General features: G+C 36.3%; 1 pseudogene; it reads left to right on the plus strand.

The window, feature by feature from the left end:
* The first annotated feature begins 1868 nt into the window (after nt 1–1868).
* Nucleotides 1869–21044, plus strand: LOC111157771 (annotated as a pseudogene).
* Nucleotides 21045–21078: the final 34 nt, after the last annotated feature.

A 21078-nucleotide genomic window follows, 5' to 3' on the forward strand; every position in this document is an offset into this window, starting at 1 on the left:
GCCTGCTTCTCTGTGATCTCCGTCTGTCAAATAAATAAAATCTTTAAAAAAAAAAAAGTCACACTATTTCCTCAGTAAGAATGTTGCTTTTTTAAAATAAATATTTATTTATTTATTTGACAGAGAGAGAGACAGTGAGAGAGGGAACACAAGCAGTAGGAGTGGAAGAGGAAGAAGCAGGCTTCCTGCCAGGCAGGGAGCCTGATATGGGGCTCAATCCCAGAACCCTGCGATCTTGACCTGAGCTGAAAGCAGATGTTTAATAACTGAGCCACCCAGGCCCCCAGTAAGAAGGGTTTTTGAGAATAGGATTATGATACTCTCTAAGACTCTCCAGCAAGACTCCCTTTACCCTCAAACAGCATTGTGGATCATTCATTCATCTTACACTCCGTTTAACCTGCTACCACACCGTATCTATTACTATCTCAGATCTATTTTGAAGGCATTTATATCAATGACCACAGTCTAGATTTCTAAGACTTTTTCAGGAATTTACCAACTTAAATTAGGAAACACTGGATATATTTGACAAATTAAGTTCATGCACAAACTAGGTAAACTAAAAGAAAAACCAATAACAATATTTAATACCTATTATGTGGACATTAACAGCTTACTATAAGCAGGAATAGAAAACTCACAAATATAATATCTTCCTCCTTCTTTTTTTCTTACCTATTGTACTTTTTAATGCTTTATAGGAACAAATGATCAAGTTTTTTCCAGCTCTCCACATTCTGTGTCTTCTTTGCCTTTGCTGTTGCTTTTTTTTTTTTTTTTATATATCATGCATTATTTGCTTCAGGAGTACAGGTCTGTGAATCATCAGTCTAACACAATTCACAGCACTCACCACAGCACATAACCCCCCCGCCAATGTCCACCACCCAGCCACCCTACGTCTCCCTCCCCACTCCCCAGCAAACCTCAGTTTGTTTCCTGAGATTAAGGGTCTCTTACAATTTCTTCCTAATTCTTATAGTGAAAATCATTCAGATGTTATTTCTGAAAAGACTTTGAAAGCAACTACATTGCAGGCTTGCACTAGCCATTTGGATTATTAGAATAGACCATCATCATCTTATAAGATTTTGGGCAACAGATAAAAAGGTAGACATTTAGGTATGGAATTATTAATCTTTTATAAAAACATATACCCAGGGCCATATGAATATAAAATATAGGACTGCTCACAGCATTTGCAATAATGCAGTAAGAATTCCAAGTAAAAGTAAAAAATATAATTAAATGGATATCCTGGGCAAAGAGAATAATGATTGCAAATGACAGGTATTAAAGTGAGCGAAGTGAATGGAAATAATGTGGATAGAAAGAGAAAATTGAAAGGAGTCATTACTTCTCTTTTATGCTTTCCATGAGAAGCTGATTTTATTGACTCAATTCATTATGCACAGAAAAAAGTTATGTTATAAAACCAATACCAGTGTTCCTCATATGGATATTATATTTCTTTTTTTTTTTTAATTAGCACTGGGGTTTATTGAAATGAGTGGCCTTGAGCCTGAATGTGCCTGAGAAGCATTTGTCCTTCTGTGGGTTGTAGTTCTTCAAGCTGATCTGCAGCTCCACCATCTCCAGAAACTTCTGACACTGGCACTGATTCCCATTCAGGACTTCCCACACCACCAGTACAGGGTGTCACTTGGAGACTTTGCTGCTCATGGTGCCTCATGACACAATAACCAGATGAAAAGAGCAACATTGTATGTTTTAAACTCTGTTCAACGTTTTACCTACCCCCCGCCACAAGATATTAAAAATCCTTTTAAGTGAATATGCTTTCTCCTCCTTTTAAAGAATGAGACAGATATTCATAGGAAACAAATAATGTATATATGGCCAATATGCATCTGAACAGTGATTCAGATCAAAGCTGTTCCCCTCAAAGAAGCCATTGTACCAATTACTGGGGGAGGTGAGAAATCATGCAACATGAACATATATCAAAAAATCTTAGAATGTCAGAATAGGATGCTATTTTTCCCACAAAAGCACTTTCGTTCACAAGAGTACTAAATAAGCTCATCTAAAATGCCAGGCTTGGTTTATGGGGATTTCTCTCCAAAATAATGTATCTTAGGAAATAAAAAATTCAGAAGGGGCTGCCTGGGTGGTTCAGTGGGTTAAGCCTCTGCCTTCAGCTCAGGTCATGATCTCAGGGTCCTGGGATCGAGTCCCACATTGGGCTCTCTCCTAGGCGGGGAGCCTGCTTTCTCCTCCCTCTTTCTCTCTCTCTGCTTGCCTCTCTGCCTACTTGTGATCTCTCTCTGTCAAATAAATAAAATCTTAAAAAAAAAAATTTTCAGAAGACAACTACTCTTTTGGAATTAAACTTAATCCCTAAACTTAAATGCAGAAAATTGCTTTCACTAAAGAAGCTTAGAATCCCAAACTCTTCCACTGGTAATCTCAGATGTAACATATGCCTATACGATAATATCATCTCTTGGTGGCAAGAGTTTCTGTCATTTTTGGATTGAGCACTGAGTTATCCACAAATGCCTATACGATAATATCATCTCTTGGTGGCAAGAGTTTCTGTCATTTTTGGATTGAGCACTGAGTTATCCACAACAACCGCAGCCATAACCATAGAATATGGGATTAACAACTGATTCTCTCACTGATAGATAATACTTTGTCATTCTCCATCAGTCTGATTTGAGTTACAGTAAGTCTTTGTATACTTAAATAATCGGATCTCTTTAGTGTTCATCATGCCCTATACCACTCTGTCTGATGGTAGATCTCCAATGCTAAAGTCCTCAAATTCGCATTGCTCTCTTTGCTCCATCTATAAAATTGGCTTTGTATTGCTGTAATTTATAGTCAAATAGGATTACATGAGTTTTGTGATACAGTATGCTTATCGATATGATTAGATGATTTCACCATATACTGAAATGTCATCTTTCTCGATGCTAGATCTTCACAGACTATGAACATTTTGCTAGAAAATGGGATACTTTGTTCATTATTGCCTACCAAAGGGCTTACCATAGTGCCGTCATTTACTAAAATTTTGTTAAATTAATCAACAAAAGGATGGAGATCTCAAAAAACCTATTCCCATCTAAATTGTTGATATCTCCTACTTGAAATTATCATTGCTCTGCTCTGATACCTTGTTTGAATAATTTTCTATGACTGGGTTTTCCGGATGCCTAGTTTTTCAGAACCATGGACAAAATTGTTATACCTCTTCAACAATGGTAGCAACTTTTAAACTCCTTACTCAACAGTTAGAAACTCTCTTTTCTTTTTAGGTCTACCTCCCAGGATTTCCACTGTGGACACATCTAGGGCAAAATTCTATCTTTTAATCATTAAGGTGCCAGATGGAACCCTATGATTAGATGTCCATGAGTAACACACTTTAATGTTTTCTTGAGGTATTTTCATATAGACAATAGTGAAAAATCACAATGCTACTCAAAAATAACATTTTTTAAACAGTGTCATTTACTTAGCACATATCAATGTCTTCCTTGACCATGGCTCCCTTCAGATATCAGTAGCAGCTCATGTAGCCCATCATTGACTCTATATAGTCCCCAGAAACAGAATTCCATGTGTGTGACCTCAGACAAATTAGTTAAACTCTCAGTGAGTCAGTTTTCTGATCAAAAATTAAAGAGAATAGTAGGAATTTTCCTCAGAGGGTAGTTGTAAATATTTATTTAGACAAGGCTTACAAAGGCTAACAAACATGCCTGGTACCTCCCAGGGCTTAATAAATTAAAAACAATTATTATTATCTTAAATAATGTTAGTTTTAATTAAATGTCATAAAGCCAGTCACATGCAATTTACTCAAAAGTAATTTGGCTTTATGCATCACAACAGTGTCTATTGGACAACTGTCCTTGTAGAGTACTTTATGTGGTACTCCATCTGTTAATTGAGGATGACAATAATGTTTATTTGATATGTTGATGTGAGTAATTTAGACTTCTCTTCTGCACATCATTACTCTGCCAGTGTTTTATTATGAACTTACACATTCTGCATTTTCCAAACTCCGTCAAATATGTCTATCTATATCCAAAGGCTGCAAAGGCTACATTTTCAGTTGTCCTTGAAGCTAGGAATCTAAAGTTAATTTTAGTTCTGCCAATCAGATACATTCACAAAAGATACAAACTTTATGCATTGTTATAGTTAAGCATCTACATTGCTGGAGTAGATCATAGCAGATTCAAATGACCCTAAATTTTCTAGCAATAGCACTAGATTCCTGAGGAGGAGTTCTCCTGGAGAATTAATTTTGTGAAGCTGCTTTGAGGTCATTCCAGGGAGTTCATCCTAAAATCTGCCTTCAGGAATGCCTGGGTGGCTCAATTAGTTAAGTGCCTGCTTTCAGCTCAAGTCATGATCCCATGGCTAGAGCCTCATGTAGGGTTCCCTGCTCCCTCATGTAAGGTCCACTCCCTCTTTTGTACTGTTTCTTTACTGTCACTCAATAAACCTTGTTTTGCTGCCCACCACTCTGTCTCGTCTACCTCTTCATTCTTCAAAGTGGTGTAATCAAGAACCATGGCACCAAAGGAGAAAAAAATCCTGCAACACCTTGTTGTATCTTGTTTGCTATATAACTTTGTATTGTGATTTGCTTTGTGTGGCTTTTATGAAGCCAAATTAAATGTGTACTGAAATGTCATTGAATTTGTAATTCTAAGCCTGCTCCCACCTTGCTTTATGACTGAATAAAGCTGGCATTGTGGGAAATACAACTCATGCAAATGCCCTTATAGTGTGCTGGTGACATTGATATAAAAGCAGATTCTGCTAAAAATATTGAAAGCATATAAAGTGCTATGCTCATCGGAGGTAGGTTATTATTTAAAACTGTTATTAATAGTATTTCATTTGGGTACTGTACTGCTTAGCAAAGTGCCCTTCAGAAGTGCATTCTCACCTGGAATATAGATATGACCTTATTTGGAAACAGGGTCTTTGCAGAGATAACTAAAGAGAGCAGACTATAACACCCCAAAATGTGCCTCTGTGGCATGGTATTATTTTGACATTTTCTTCTTTTTCTTCTTCTTAAGAAATAACAAAGATATAGTTCTGAAAACTGAGAGGATACTTTCCCCAAGACATTTGCATTTATAAGAGAAATCTCCACTTATAAGGGTGTACCTTTCTGTGCCAGGAAGTGGAGGATGATCCTGTCTCTAGAAATTCTTATCAAAGGAGAAGGTAATGATTTAAATCTGTGTAATAACCATACCCTCATTCACTACCCTTTGCCTGATAATTTCCCACAACTGGCTCCCTCTCCACCCCAGACGACTTCTTTTGTCTTTGGTTGAAGATGTTAATTAAAGTAGTGGCCTTGGGCCATTTCAAAGAGTTATTCAGTTTTCTTAAATCTCACCCATGTATACAGGAAGTATACATGTTATTAAACTTCTGTTTTTCTCCAATTAATCTGTCCTTTATTACAGCATGGTCTCAGCCAACAGTAAAGGGAAATTATCCTTCTACCCTTACATAATCAGGTGAAGATGAGGTCATATATATTAAAGCAATTTTCCAGATCTCTGGATGTAATAACAGTTTCCCCATAATGTATAATTTTAAATAATATTTTGGCCCACACATAAACATCATGTAAGTGTTATTGCAAAAATATACTGAAACATGAGCATATTTATGACACATTCTTCAAGTTCTTGACTTTTATCATGAATAGATTAATATTTTTGGAATTTAAAGTAGCAGCTCTATCAGTCTCTTTCTTCAGTGTGCACTCTGTATTCCTTAGTCATATAACTTGAATAATTTTGCATCTCCCAAAGGAATAGTGAAATATTTTAAATTTTTCTTCAAAGAGTCTCTAACAATTTAAGATTATTAAATAATCCCAATTTCCATTTGAATTGAACTATTTATATGATTTATGGAACTCTAGGATTAAGTAGTGAAAGAGGATTTCAGCTACCTCCATTGTGATCTCAAACTTTTTAATTAATTAAATTCTTCTTTCCAGTTTATTGCTTCACTCAGGCAAAGACCCTGAGGACAAAACATCTTCTGATGGGAACTGAAATTAACCTCTCAAGCAATGAGAACTGTCTAGTCAGCAAGACTCCACAAGAATATCTCCAAGACAATGATCAATTTCAATTTACTGCCTGCCTGACCCTACCAGCTCTCATTTCCCATATCTCCCTTGTATAAGTCTGGGAGGATTTAGGCACTTTGGTACCTTGGACGCAGTCTTTGAGATGTTAGTCCACTGTCTTCCTGGAGTTAGTGTCACTGAAATAAATTCCTTTCTTGTTTCACCACCATGAATTACTTTGCCTTTTCATTTTGTCAGCGGTGAGTGGCCAAACCTGTCCCTTTGGAACCCCAGAGTGAGGGGCACTTACTCTCCTGATCCTGGCTATAGTAGAAACTAAATATAAGTCTTAAATAATGAATATAAATTGAATATTAGAGATGTCTTTCCAGATCATTGCAGGGAACAAGAAGATGAGTGAGATGGAGGGTATGTTGCTTGTATCAGATATGAGAAAAGGAATCTGAGATTTCTAAAATAATGTAGAATTCTCACCCTTTGCTGTAAAAGGAAAATTACACATATAACTGTCACTAGCATCTTTGTATTCTCCAAACCTAAGCTTAAGCCCAACACATAATAAACATCTAAAAAGTAATTATTGAATGAATAAATGGTAAGGATTCTAATCACGGTCAGGTGTTCTATGTCGCCATTCTTTGAGAAGATACAAAACATAAAGGCAAGCCTGACATCTCTTATGGTGTAGAAGGATAGAGACCTCAGCCCCAGTCTAAATCAACACAATGAATTTTTAATACTTTCCCTAAGATTGGAGAAAAAATATTGCTATTGATAAATTGTTGCTCTGTGTTACCCAATTGTTAAGTTTCTTGTCCTTGTGCAGTTATGGACTATTATAAAAATTTAACTCTTCTATTATTTTTCTGCTCTGATTTCAGGCCCTTATCACTGAAATATTATATCTAAATTATGTACTAATTTGGACTACAGGTCAATGCTGGTGTCTTGAGATCACAAAATTCCATGGTACCTTTTGTTTATCCATTCAACTAATCCCCTGCATCCATTGTTAAGAAAGCAGATAAAATTATGGCTAGTCTGAATCATTAACATTACTAAGATCATATCATCTTGCCCACCAAGCTTGGAAAAACATTGTATAAACCCTTATTTTAACTATAACTTCTTTCATTGTAAGTGTTAAAATAATACTTCTTTAAGCAGCAATACATAGGATAACTTGGGACCTTAGATCCTTAGTGAAAGGTGGGTTAAAGTGTAGAGTTGAGTTTAATATGCCCTTTGTGTGAAATTATAGAGAAGCTTCTGGAATTATTCTTTATTTTCAATATTTCAAGTATTTGTTTATAAATACAAGATGGCAGAGGACAAACAGATTGCAAAGACACTTGAAAAATCTCAAAGCACTTATGTTTAAACAAATTAAAAAAGCCATTAAAAGTGACATTGTCGAAACCAGTCATAGTTACCATAAAATATGTCTTTAATACTTTCTTTCAGGAATATATTTTTGCTTTAATAGGGTACATTTATGCTTTATACAAGTAATCTCAATTATGCACAATGGTATATGTAATAACATTAAGCCACACAATTTATATGAAATACATAAATGAAGACATTTTTAAAACTGCTACAATTTAGTAAGAGTTTCATTCATTTTTGTTCATTATAACATTACTTGGTGACTGATAGGACCACATGATGGTTTTATGTTCTTATCTAAATATCTTTTAATGATTATTTTAATATAGTCAATATCAGGACACCATGTAATCATTCCTGTATAAAATTTAAAACACTTCATTTCATGTGTCTTAACACTGAGCAGATCTACTTTATGCTTCAGTTTTGCACAATGTGAATTTTTTAGAGTGAAAATTAGCATCCAGCATATAAAGCCAAAAAGAATCGATATCTTATGACCACAGAAAGGACAGATGATGAAAAGTGGAATAATTCCCTCCCAGAAATTTTGTCGGTAAAGAATTTTAGTAAGCTCATTAACATATTAAATTAATTGGTAATTAGGAGTAAATATTATTCCTTTTGAAAACTCTGAAACCTCAGAAGGATCTAGAGAACAAATGAGACATTACAGACTTGGACAGGCATCTGGACAGTTAAGCATTTCTTAAAATGATCTTGGATGACAGTATCAGTCCCAGACTGGAAGACCCTTTCCCAAAGAACCAGTGCAGGTCCTGCCACACCATGTCCCTGAAATTTGGAATTTTAAAAGGCAGCAGGCCTGTCTCATATATAGGCCAATGCACACTGTGCTACTCCAGGCAGGCAAGTGACCCAGAGACAGTATCAATTCAGCAAACTGAAAAATGTCAGTGATGCAACAGGAAGAATTATTTGCTCCTCTGAAAGTGCTTCTGTGGGAGAAGCAAGCATGGACCCTCTTCTCCAGGGAAAAGGAGTGGGCTGGTGCCATTTTCCTCCTGTGCCCCTTAGCATAAACCAACTTCAGTAAGCAGCACAGTACCAACACTGGAAACCTAACCCGATTAAGCCAAGTCCTGCTGTGCTGCGATCTACTGGTACTGCTCTTCTAGAGCAAGTGTGCCTTAGGACCAGCTTAGTGGGGCCCCAGACCAGCACAAACCCTGCACACAGCACATCTACTGACTAGAGTTCTGCAAAGCTTCAGCTCTAGTGGAAATAGCCTCAGGTCTCTTTTGGCAAGCAGACCAGAAGACACTCGGTTAAAACTCAACCACACTCTGGCAAAGGTCCAGACACTCCCCAGTGGAGGCAAGGAGAAACACTGCAAAGGACTGACCTGAGGAAAACAGCTGCCATAACATAGAAGCAGAGTCCACACAGCACACAATCAGACACACATCCTGGAACACTGGGCATGGACATTATATGACCTCTTCTTCATAAAGCCATTACTATCAGAGCAGGAAGCATTAGAAACTTTCATAACACCCAGAAGAAGACAGAGACGTAGACAAAGAGCCAAGATGGAGGAATTCATCTCAAAAGAAAGAACAAGAAAAGGTCATGGCCAGGTATCAAACTGAAACAGATATAAGTAATATGCCTGATCCAGAATTTAAAGCAATGATCATAAAGGTATTAATTGTGCCTGAGAAAAGCATAGAAGACTCCAGGGAGGCTCCTAGCACAGAGATAGAAAAGCTAAAAATTAGTCAGTCCTAAATGAAAAATGAAATATCTAAGATGTGAAACCCACTGGATGTAGTGACTGCAAGGATGGAAGAAGCAGAGAGATAAATAACTGATACAGAAGAAGCAGAGAAATGAATAACTGATACATAATTATGGAAAATAATGAAGCTGCACAAGAGGGAAAGAAAAATTTAGATCATGAAATTGAGAACTCACTGATATCATCAAAGGTAATAACATTCGTATCATAGGAGTCCCAGAAGAAGAAAAGAGGCAAAAGGAGGCAGAAGGTTTATTTTAGGAAATTATAGCTGAAAATTTCCCTAATCTGGGAGAAGAAACAAACATCCAAAATTAGGAGGTGCAGAGAAGCGCCACTAAAATCAACAAAAGAAGGCCAACACCAAGACACACTGTAGTCAAATTTGCAAAATAAGAGATAAAGAAAAAATCCTGAAAGTAGTAAAACAAAAGAAGTCCCTAACGTACAAAGACCAATAAGGTTAGCAGCAGATCTCTCCACAGAAACTTGGCAGGCAAGATAAAAGTGGCATGTATATTGAAAGTACCTGATGCGGAAAATCTGCAGCCAAGAGTATTCAATCCAGCAAGGCTATCATTCAGAATAAAAGGAGAGTTAAAGAGTTTCCCAGACAAACATAAATTAAAGGAGTTCATGGAGACAAAACCAGCTGTGAAAGAAATATTAAGGGGGACTCTTTGACTGGAAAAGAAAGACCAAAAGTGACAAAAACTAGAAAGCAATGGAGAAAACCATCAGAAACAATGAGTTTGCAGGTAATAAAATGGCACTAAATTCATATCTATCAATAATTAATCTGAATGTAATTATTCACTGACTAAATGCTTTACTGACTAAATAATTACTCTGAATGAATTATTCACTGACTAAATGCTCCAATCAAAAGACTTAGGGTATCTGAATGGATTAAATAAAAAAAAGACTCATCTATATGCTGCCTACAAGAGACTCATTTGAGACCTAAAGACACAGGCAGATTGAAAGTGTGGGGATGGAGAAACATTTATCATGGAAACAGATGTCAAAAGAAAGCCAGAGTAACCATAAGGATAGCAGATAAACTAGCCATACTTATATCAGATAAATCAAAGTCTGTAAAAAGACACAAAGAAGGGCACTGTATCATAATAAAAGTGTCTATCTAACAAGAAGATCAAACAATTATAAATACTTATGCCCCGAACTTCAGAGCACCCAAATATATTTAAAAAAAAAATCATCTGGGGTGCCTGGGTGGCTCAGTGGGTTAAAGCCTCTGCCTTTGGCTCAGGTCATGATCTCAGGGTCCTGGGATCGAGCCCCGCATCGGGCTGTCTCCTCTGCAGGGAGCCTGCTTCCTCCTCTCTCTCTGCCTGCCTCTCTGCCTACTTGTGATCTCTGTCTGTCAAATAAATAAAAACTTAAAAAAAACTCATCATAAACATAAAGGAATTCCTTGATTATAATACAATAATAGTAGGGGACTTTAATACCCCAGATGGGCTCAGCAAGAAATCAACAAGGAAACAATGGCTTTGAATGACATACTGGACCAGATGGACTTAACAGATATATCCACAACACTCCATCCTAAACGAGCAGAAGACACATTCTTTTCAAGTGCACATGGACATTCTCCCGAATAGATCACATTCTGGGTCACAACTGGGCCTCAACAAGCACAAAAATACTGAGATAATGCCTCACATATTGACCAACCAGAACACTATGAAACTTGAAGTCACCCACAAAAACAAATTTGGAAAGACTGCAAATAAATGGAGGCTAAAGAACATGTTACTAAAGAATGAATGGGTCAACCAGGAAATTAGAGAAGAAATATGTATGTTATACATACATATTTCTTCTCTAATATATATATATATATATTAGATCATATATATACACACATACACACACGCACATACATTTTCATTTGTTTCCATATATATATATATATATTAGATAATATATATATATATTAGATAATATATATACACACATACACACACATATATATATATGGAAACAAATGAAAATGATAACACATTAGCCCAAAACCCTTGGGAAAAAGAAAAAGTGGTTCTAGGAGGAAAGTATATACCAATTACAGTCCTACTATATGATGCAAGAAAAAAACCCAGTAAGCAATAGATCCAAGGAGATTCCCCTTCCTCCCCAGGGAGGAATGGCATGAGAGCTCATGGTAGGAATCTGGAAATTCCAAACAGGACCATGTGCCAGAGATACAAAAGCTTGGTCACAGGCTAGGTAAGCATGGACTGTGGCCAGAGACCAGGGAGACAGGAGTGATTGACTGCTTTTCTCAGAGGGATCACTGAATAGTGGGGCCCTGAGTTCTTAGCTCCTCTGGGGCCAGATTGGGAGGTCACCATTTTCATTCTCATCCTCCAAAGATGCGTTGAAAGCTCTTAGGGAACAAAAGCTACCAAGAGCAAACCAGAGCAGATGACTAAACCTAGCCCCTGGCAAAGGAGGTACAATTCTGCCTGAGGCAAACACATTTGTGAATCTCTGCAACGGGACCCTCCCCAGGAAGATCAGCAAGGGTATCCAGCTAAGACCAAGTTAACCAATCAATGAAAACTCCAAAACTCCAGTGCTAGAGGAATACAGCACATAAAATTTATGGCCATTTCCCGTGATTTTTTTCTAAACAAATATTATATGATTCTACTTATAGAAAAAACTAGAAGCCAAATTCATACAGACAGAAAGTAGAACAGTGGTACCAAACTCTGCTGGGAGGCAGGGGAGGATGCAGAGTTATTGTTTAATGGGTACAGAGTTTCAGTTTTAAATGATGAAAAAGTTCTAGAGATGGATAGTGGTGATCACTGCACAACAATGTGAATGTACTTAATGTCGTAAACTGTGAACCTAAAAATTTTCCCATGATTCTTTAGTCTTTCAAAGTTAATTTTTTTTAAATATTCATTTTTTTCTTTTCCTATTTCTTTTGAATTTTTCTTCTTTCCTTTTTCAACTGACATCTTATCTTACCAATTCCTTTCTTTTTTATTTTTTTTAAAGATTTTATTTATTTATTTGACAGATAGATCACAAGTAGGCAGAGAGGCAGGCAGAGAGAGAGAGAGGAAAGGAAGCAGGCTTGCTGCTGAGCAGAGAGCCTGATGTGGGGCTCGATCCCAGGACCCTGGGATCATGACCTGAGCTGAAGGCAGAGGCTTTAACCCACTGAGCCACCCAGGCGCCCCTTATCAATTCCTTTCTTGAAGTCTTTTTAATTTTCATTTTTAGTCATAGTCAAATATTTCTTTGTATATATATATATATATATATATATATATATTCGTATATATATATATATATATATATTCGTATATATATATATGTTTTTCTTCCTTTAAAATTTTGGAATACAATTTCTTCTAAGAGACCAAAATATACCATAAATCTATTGTATGACTTTATTCTAGTCTTTCAGCTGATTACATTCTCTCCCTTTTTTAAAATTTCTTTTTCTTTCTTTTCTCAATCAACTTCTTATTAATTCGTTTTTTAAAACCTTTTTCAATTTTCATCTTTACACTCATATTGCATCCCTTCATCATATTTAAACTTTTTTTGGTATATATATGCATATATGTGTGTATATACACACACACACACACACACACACATATATATACACATACACACACATATACATACATATATATGTTTTACTTTCTTTAAAATTTTGGGAGGCAATTTCTTCTAACAGACCAAAATACACCCAAAATCTAGTTGTGTGCCTCTGTTCTATTCACCAGCCTGATAAAACTCTATTTTTTCCCCTGGTTTCCTGTCTCTTCTGATTTGTTTAGTGTATAATTTTCTGGGGTTGTTGTTACTCTTTTAGCAGTTTGTTCTCATTCATCTATTCTTCTTTGGATTAAATGACAACATGGAAAAACTCACCTCAAAAAAAAAAAAAAAAAAAGAACAAGAGGCAGTACTGACTGTCAGGGACCTAATCAATATGGACATTAGTAAGATGTCAGAACTGATGTAAAGATACTAGCTGAGCTTGAAAAAGCATAGAAAATACTGGAGAATCCTTTTCTGGAGAAATAGAAGAACTAAAATCTAACCAAGTCAAAATCAAAAAGGCTAATAATGACATGCAATCATAAATGGAGGCTCTAACTGCTAGGATAAATGAGGCAGAAGAGAGAATGAGTGGTACAGAAGACCAAATAATGGAGAACAAAGAAGCTGAGAAAATGTCAGAGACAGAGAGAAAATCCTGAAAGCAGCTCAGGATGAGAGATCTATAACAACATACAATGGTAGAAACACGGGTTTGGCAGCAGACCTATCCACAGAGACCTGGCAGGCCAGAATGACTGGCATGATATACTCAGCACTAAATGAGAGAAAGATACAGCCGAGAGTACTATATCCAGCTAGGTTGTCATTGAAAATAGAAGAAGAGATAAAAAGTTTCTGGGACAAACAAAAACTAAATGAATTTCAAACACCAAACCAGCCCTATAGGAAATATTGAAAGGGGTCCTCTAAGCAAAAAGAGACACTAAAAGTAACATAAATCAGAAAGCAACAGACAATATACAGTAACAGTCACCTTACAGGCAATACAATGGCACCAAATTCATATCTTTCAATAGTTACTCAATGTAAATGGGCTGAAGGCACCAATTAAAGACACAGGTATCAGATAAGATAATTAAAAAATACCCAAAAAATACTGTCTGCACGAGACTCATTTTAGACTCAAAGACACCTCTAGCTTGAAAGTGAGGAGGTGGAAAAGCATTTACCATGTTAATGGACATCAAAAGAAAGCTGTGGTGGCAATCCTTATATCAAACAAATTAGATTTTAAACAAAAACTATAATAAGAAATGAGGTAGGAAAAGAGAAAGAAAGAAAGACAGACAGACAAAGCCTAACCCTACACTTAAAGGAGCTGAAGAAAGAACAGCAAAGAAAATCTAAACCCAGCAGAACAGAAATCATAAAGATCAGAGCAGAAATCAATGAAATAGAAACCAAAAGAACAGTAGAATAGACCAACAAAACTAGGAGCTGGTTCTTCGAAAGAATTAATGAGGTTTAATAAACTCTTGGCCAAACATCTCAAAAAGGAGGGAGAGTACTCAAGTAAATAAAATCATGAATGAAAGAGGAGAGATCACAACCAACACCAAAGAAATACAATTATAAGAACATATTATGAGCAACTATATGCCAGAAGATTTTATAATCTGAAAGAAATGGATGCATTCCTAGAGACATATAAAGTATCACAACTGAACCACGAAGAAATAGAAAACCTGAACAGACCCATCACCAGTAAGGATACTGAAGTAGTCACCAAAAATCTCCCAACAAGCAAGAGCCCAGGGCCAGACAGCTTCCCAGGGGAATTCTACCAAGCATTTAAAGAATTAATTCCTATTCTCCTGAAACTGTTCCAAGAAATAGAAATAGAAGGAAAACTACCAAACTCATTTTATGCAACCAGCATTTCCTTGATCTCCAAACCAGACAAAGACTCTGTCAAAAAGGAGAATTACAGACCAGTATCCTTGAACACAGATGTAAAAATTCTGACCAAAATTCTATCCAGTAGAATCCAACAGTACATGAAAAGGATTATTCACCACAACCAAGTGGTATTTATTCCTGGGCTGCAAGGTTGGCTTAACATCTGCAAAGCAATTAATGTGATACAATACATTAATAAAAGAAAGAACAAAAACCATATGATACTCTCAATAGATGCAGAAAAAGCATGTGACAAAGTATAGCATCCTTTCTTGATCAAAACCCTTCATAGTGTAGGGTACAAACCTCAATATCATCAAAGCCATCTATGAAGAACCCATAGAGAATATCATTCTCAATGGGGAAAACTGAGAACTTTCCCCCTAAGGTCAGGAACATGGTAGGGATGTCCACTATCACCACTGTTATTCAATATAGTACTAGAAGTCTTAGTCTCAGCAATCAGACAACAAAAAGAAATAAAAAGCATCCAGTTTGGGAAAGAAGTCGTCAAAGTTCACTCTTTGCAGATGATATGATACTTTATGTGGAAAACCCAAAAAACTCCACCCCAAAACTGCTAGAACTCATACAGGAATTCAGTAAACTGTCAGGATATAAAATCAATGCACAGAAATCAGGTGCATTTCTACATACCAACAATAAGACAGAAGAAAGAGAAATTAAGGAGTGAATTCCATTTACAACGGCACTCAAAGCCATAAGATACCTAGGAATAATTCAACCAATGAGGCAAAAAAACTTATACTCAGAAAACTCTAGAATACTCATGAAAGAAATTGATTAAGACACAAGGAAATGGGAAAACATTCCATGCTCATGGATTGGAAGAACAAATATTATGAAAATGTTGATGCTACCTAGAACAATCTACACATTTAAAGCAATCCCTATGAAAATATCATCAAATTTTTCAAAGAAATGGAACAAATAATCCTAAAACTTGTATGGAATTACAAAGGACCCCAAATAGCCAGGGGAATGGTGAAAAACAAAATCAGAGTTGGCAGCATCACAATTCTGGACTTCAAGCTCTATTACAAAGATGTGATCATCAAGACAGTACGGTACTGGCACAAAAACAAACACATTGATCAATGGAACAGAATGGAGAGCCCATAAATGAACCCTCCACTCTGAGGTTAGCTAATCTTTGACAAAGCAGAAAAGAATATCCAATGAAAAGAAGATATTCTCTTTAACAAATCATGTTGGGATGCAGAAGAATGAAACTGGACCATTTCTTTACCTCACACACAAAAATAGACTCAAATGTATGAAAGAACTCAATGTGAGATATCAAAATCCTTGAGGAGAACACAGACAGCAACCTTTTCAACTTCAGCCACAACAACTTCTTCCTAGAAACATCACCAAATGCAAGGGAAGCAAGGGAAAAAGTGAACTATTGGGACTTCTTGATAGAAAGCTTTTGCACAGCAAAGGAAACAGTCAACAAATCCAAAAGACAACTGACAGAATGGGAGAAGATATTTGCAAATGACATATCACATAGAGGGCTAGTATCCAAAATCTATAAAGAACTTATCAAACAACACCAAAGAATAAATTTTAATCCAATCAAGAAATGGGCAGAAGATATGAAAAGATATTTCTGCAAAGACCACATCCAAATGGCCAACAGACACATGAAAAAATGCTCCACATCACTCAGCATCAGGGAAATACAAATCAAAACCTCAATGAGCTAGTACCTCACCCCAGTCAGAATGTCTATAATTAACATGTTAGGAAACTACAGATATTGGTGAGGACATGGAGAAAGGGGAACCCTCCTACACTGTTGGTGGGAATGAAAGCTGGTCCAGCCACTCTGGAAAAAAAGTTGGAGGTTCCTCAAAAAGTTGAAAATAGAGCTATCCTACAACCCAAAAATTGCATTACTGGGTATTTACTGCAAAGATACAAGTCTAGAAATCTGAAGGGACACATGCACCCGAACGTTTATAGCAGCCATGTCCACAATAGCCAAACTATTGAAAGAGCCTAGATGTCCATCAACAGATGAATGGATAAAGAAGATATAGTATATATAAACAACAGAATATTATGCAACATCTAAAAATGAACTCTTGCCATTTGCAATGATATGGGTGGAATTAAAGGGTATTATGCTAAGCAAAATAAGTCAATCAAAGAAAGACCATTATCATATGATCTCACTGATATGAGAAATTTGAGAAACAAGACAATGGATCATAAGGGGAAGGGAAAGAACAATGAAACAAGATGAAACCAGAGAAGGAGAAAAATCATAAGAGACTCTTAATCTGAGGAAATGAACTGAGGGTTGCTGGAATGGAGGGGGGTGGGAAAGATGGGGTGGCTGTGTGATGGACATTGGGGAAGGTATGTCCTATGGTGAGTACTATGAATTGTGTAAGACTGATGAATCACAGACATGTACCCCTGAAATAAATAGTACATTATGTGCTAATTTAAAAATTTAGAAACATGGGGCACCTGGGTGGCTCAGTGGGTTAAAGCCTCTGCCTTCAGCTCAGGTCATGATTCCAGGGTCCTGGGATTGAGCCCCACGTCGGGCTTTCTGCTCGCAGGGAGCCTGCCTCCTCCTCTCTCTCTGCCTGCCTCTCTGCCTAATTGTGATCGCTGTCTGTCAAAGAAATAAATAAAATCTTAAAAAAAAAAAATTAGAAACATTAATAGCAGCCCCTAGGTGGCTTAGTCCTTAAGCATCTGCTATCTGCACAGGTCGTGATCCCAGGGTCCTGGGTTCGAGCCCCACATCAGAATCACTGTTCAGCGGGAAACCTGCTTCTCCCTCTCTGACTCCCCCTGCTTGTATTTCCTCTCTTGCTATGTCTCTCTCTGTCAAATAAATAAAAACTTTAAAAATAAATTAATTAAAAATTTAAAAATTAAAAAATCAATAAAACTGACAAACCTTTCCCAGACTCATTAAAAAAAAAAAAAGGACTAAAAAATCACAAATGAAAGAGGAGAAATAACTATCAACACCACAGAAATACAAAGAATTTTAAGAAAATATTATGAAAAATATTACCAACAAATTGGACAGCCTGGGAAGAAATAAATTCCTAGAAATATAATTATCAAAAGTCAAATAGAAAGATAATGGAAAACTTGAACAGACTGATAGCCAACAGAGAAATGAAATCAATAATCAGTAATCTCCCAACAAACAAGAGTTCAGGGCCAGATGGCTCCCCAGGTGAATTCTACTAAACATTCAAAGAATAGTTAATACCTATACTTCTCAAAGTATTCCCAAAAGTAGAAATTGAAAGAAAACTTCAAAATTAATTCTTTGAGGCCAGTATTACACTTATATCAAAATCAAAGTTTCCACTAAAAAAAAGAGAACTTTAGGCCAATATCCCTGATGAAAACGGATGTGAAAACTCTCAACAGAACACTAGCAAATTGAAAAACAGTGTACTAATAGAATCCTTCAACATGATCAAGTGGGATTTATTCTTGACCTGCCAGGGTGGTTCAATATCTATAAATCGATCACTGTGATACAACATATTAACAAAAGAAAGGATAAGAACCATATGATCCTTTCAATAGATGCAGAAAAAAAATCTGACAAAGTACAACATCCATTCATGACAAAAACTCTAAACAAAGTTGGGAGACAGGAAGCAAACCTCAACATAATAAAGGCCATATGAAAACCCCAAACTATATGTCATCCTCAATGGGGAAAAAACTGAGCGTTTTTTCTCTATGGCCAAAAGCAAGAACCAGGATGTCCACAGTCACCACTGTTATTTAACGTATTAGCAGAAGTGATAACCTCAGCTATCAGACAAAAAAGATAAAAGACATATAAATTGGTAAAGAAGTCAAACTTTCGCTATTTGTAGATGATATGATACTCTATACAGAAAACCCAAAAGACTCCACCAAATAATTGCTAGAACTGATAAATGAATTCAGTTAAAGTTGCAGGATACAAAGCCAATGTACAGAAATCTGTTGCATTTGAATATATCAAAAAATGAAGTGGCAGAAAGAAAAATTGAGGAATCAATACCATTTATAATTGCACCAAAAACAATAAGATACCTACATGAAAGAGCTGTACTCTGATAACTATTGAACACTGATGAAAGTAAGTGAAAATAGCACAAGGAAATGGAATGCCTTTCAATGCTCATGGATTTGAAGAACAAATATTGTTAAACTGTCTACAATACCCAAAGTGATGTACCCATTTAATACAACTCCTATAAAAATACCAACAGCATTTTTCACAGAACTAGAACAAACAATCCTAAATTTTGTATGGAATAAAAAATGACCCAAAAGACCCCCAATAACAAAGCAACCTTGAAAAAAAGCAGAGCTGGGGAACCGCAATGCTGACTTGGAAGTTATATCACAAAGCTGTAGTGATGAAAACAGTACAGCACAAAAACAGACAGATCAGTGGAACAGAATATAAAACCTCAAAATGAAACCACAACCTTTATGATCAACAAATCTTTGACAAAACAGGAAAGAATATCCAATGAGAAAAAGACAGTCTCTTCAAAAATGGTGTTAGGAAAACTAGACAGCAACATGCAAAAGAATGAAACTGAACCACTTTCTTACACCATACACAAAAATTAAATTCAAAATGGACGAAGGACCTAAATGTGAGACAGCACATTTACGTTTATAGCAGCATTATCAACAATAGCCAAATTATAGGAAGAGCCCAAATGTCCATTAACTGATGAGTGGGTAAAGAAAATATGGGGTGTGTGTGAGAGTGTGTGTGTGTGTGTGTGTGTGTGTGTGTTGTTATAATAAGTAAAATAAGTCAATCACAGACAGACAAATACCTTATGATTTCACTCATATGTGGAATTTTAAAAACAAAACAAACAATCTTAGGAGGAAACAGAGTGGCAAACCAATAAACAGACTCTTACCTATAGAGAACAAACTGATGGTTACCAGAGGGGAGGTGGTTGGGGGATGGGCATTAAGGAGGACATTTGTAATTTGCGCCACATGTAGTATGTAGTTGAGTCACTCAGTTGTATAGCTGAAACTAGTATTGCATTATATGTTAACCAACTGGAATTTAAATAAAAACTTTAAAAAAAGAAGCAAATATGAACATTTAAATCTTCAATTCCTTTACTGATCTATTCCTCTACTATTCAATTCCTTTACTATTCTACTCTTTCTTTCTGTTTTATTTCTCAACAGTAGATTTTGCTTAAAGAAAATAAAAATCAGCATCAGAAATAATACAATGATTACAGAGTTCATTCCCTTAGGCATCTGAGATGACCCACAACTATATCTTTTTATTTGTGGCTTATGTATTAAGTGTCACTGGAAACCTAACCATCATCATCCTCACCTTGATAGACTGTCATCTCAAGACTCCTATATATTACTTCCTGCAGAATTTCTCCTTCTTAGAAATTACATTCACCAGTGTCTCTATCTCAAGATTTTTGGGGGCAATCATTACAAATATCAAGACCATTTCCTATAACAATTGTTTAGCTCAACTATTTTCTTCATCTTCATGAGTGTTTCTGAATTTTTCTTCTCACTGCCACGTCTTTTGATCATTATGTTGCCATCTGCAAATTTCTTCAGTACACCATCATCAAGAGCAAAAAAAAATCTGCACCCTGCTTGTCTTTGGGTCCTGGTTAGGAGGATTTCTCACCATTTCCCCACCACTCACATTCATCCTTCAGCTAGATTTCTGTGCTTCCGATGTAATTGATCATTTCTCTTGTGACTATTTCCCCATCTTACAACTCTCATGCTCAGACACATGGCTTTGGAGATGATTGTTTTTTTCTTTGCTTTGGTCACTCTGCTCTCCACTTTGCCATTAGTGATTCTCTCCTACCTGTGCATCCTTAGCACGATCCTGAGAATCCCATCTGCTAGTCAGAGGAAAAAGGCTTTCTCCACGTGTTCCTCTTACTTGATTGTCATTTCCATCTCTTATGGGAGCTGTATATTCATGTATGTCAAGCCTTCAGCAAAAAAAAAAAGAGCATCACTGACCAAAGGAGTAGCTATTCTCAACACCTCAATTGCCACCCCCACCCCCGAAAGTTGAGCCCTTTTATTTATGTCCTGGTGAACCAGCAAGTAAAACAAGTTTACAAAAACTTACTTAACAGTGTTGTTGAGAAAGAAATGAAAATATATATTAACATGAATGGATGTCATCATGAAGATTCAACAAAGAAAAAATAAAATTTCAACTTCTACAATATCCTCCCATATCCAT

Source organism: Enhydra lutris, unplaced genomic scaffold, assembly GCF_002288905.1.
Source record: "Enhydra lutris kenyoni isolate GAN:26980312 unplaced genomic scaffold, ASM228890v2 scaffoldscaffold56, whole genome shotgun sequence".
Lineage (NCBI taxonomy): Eukaryota > Metazoa > Chordata > Mammalia > Carnivora > Mustelidae > Enhydra > Enhydra lutris.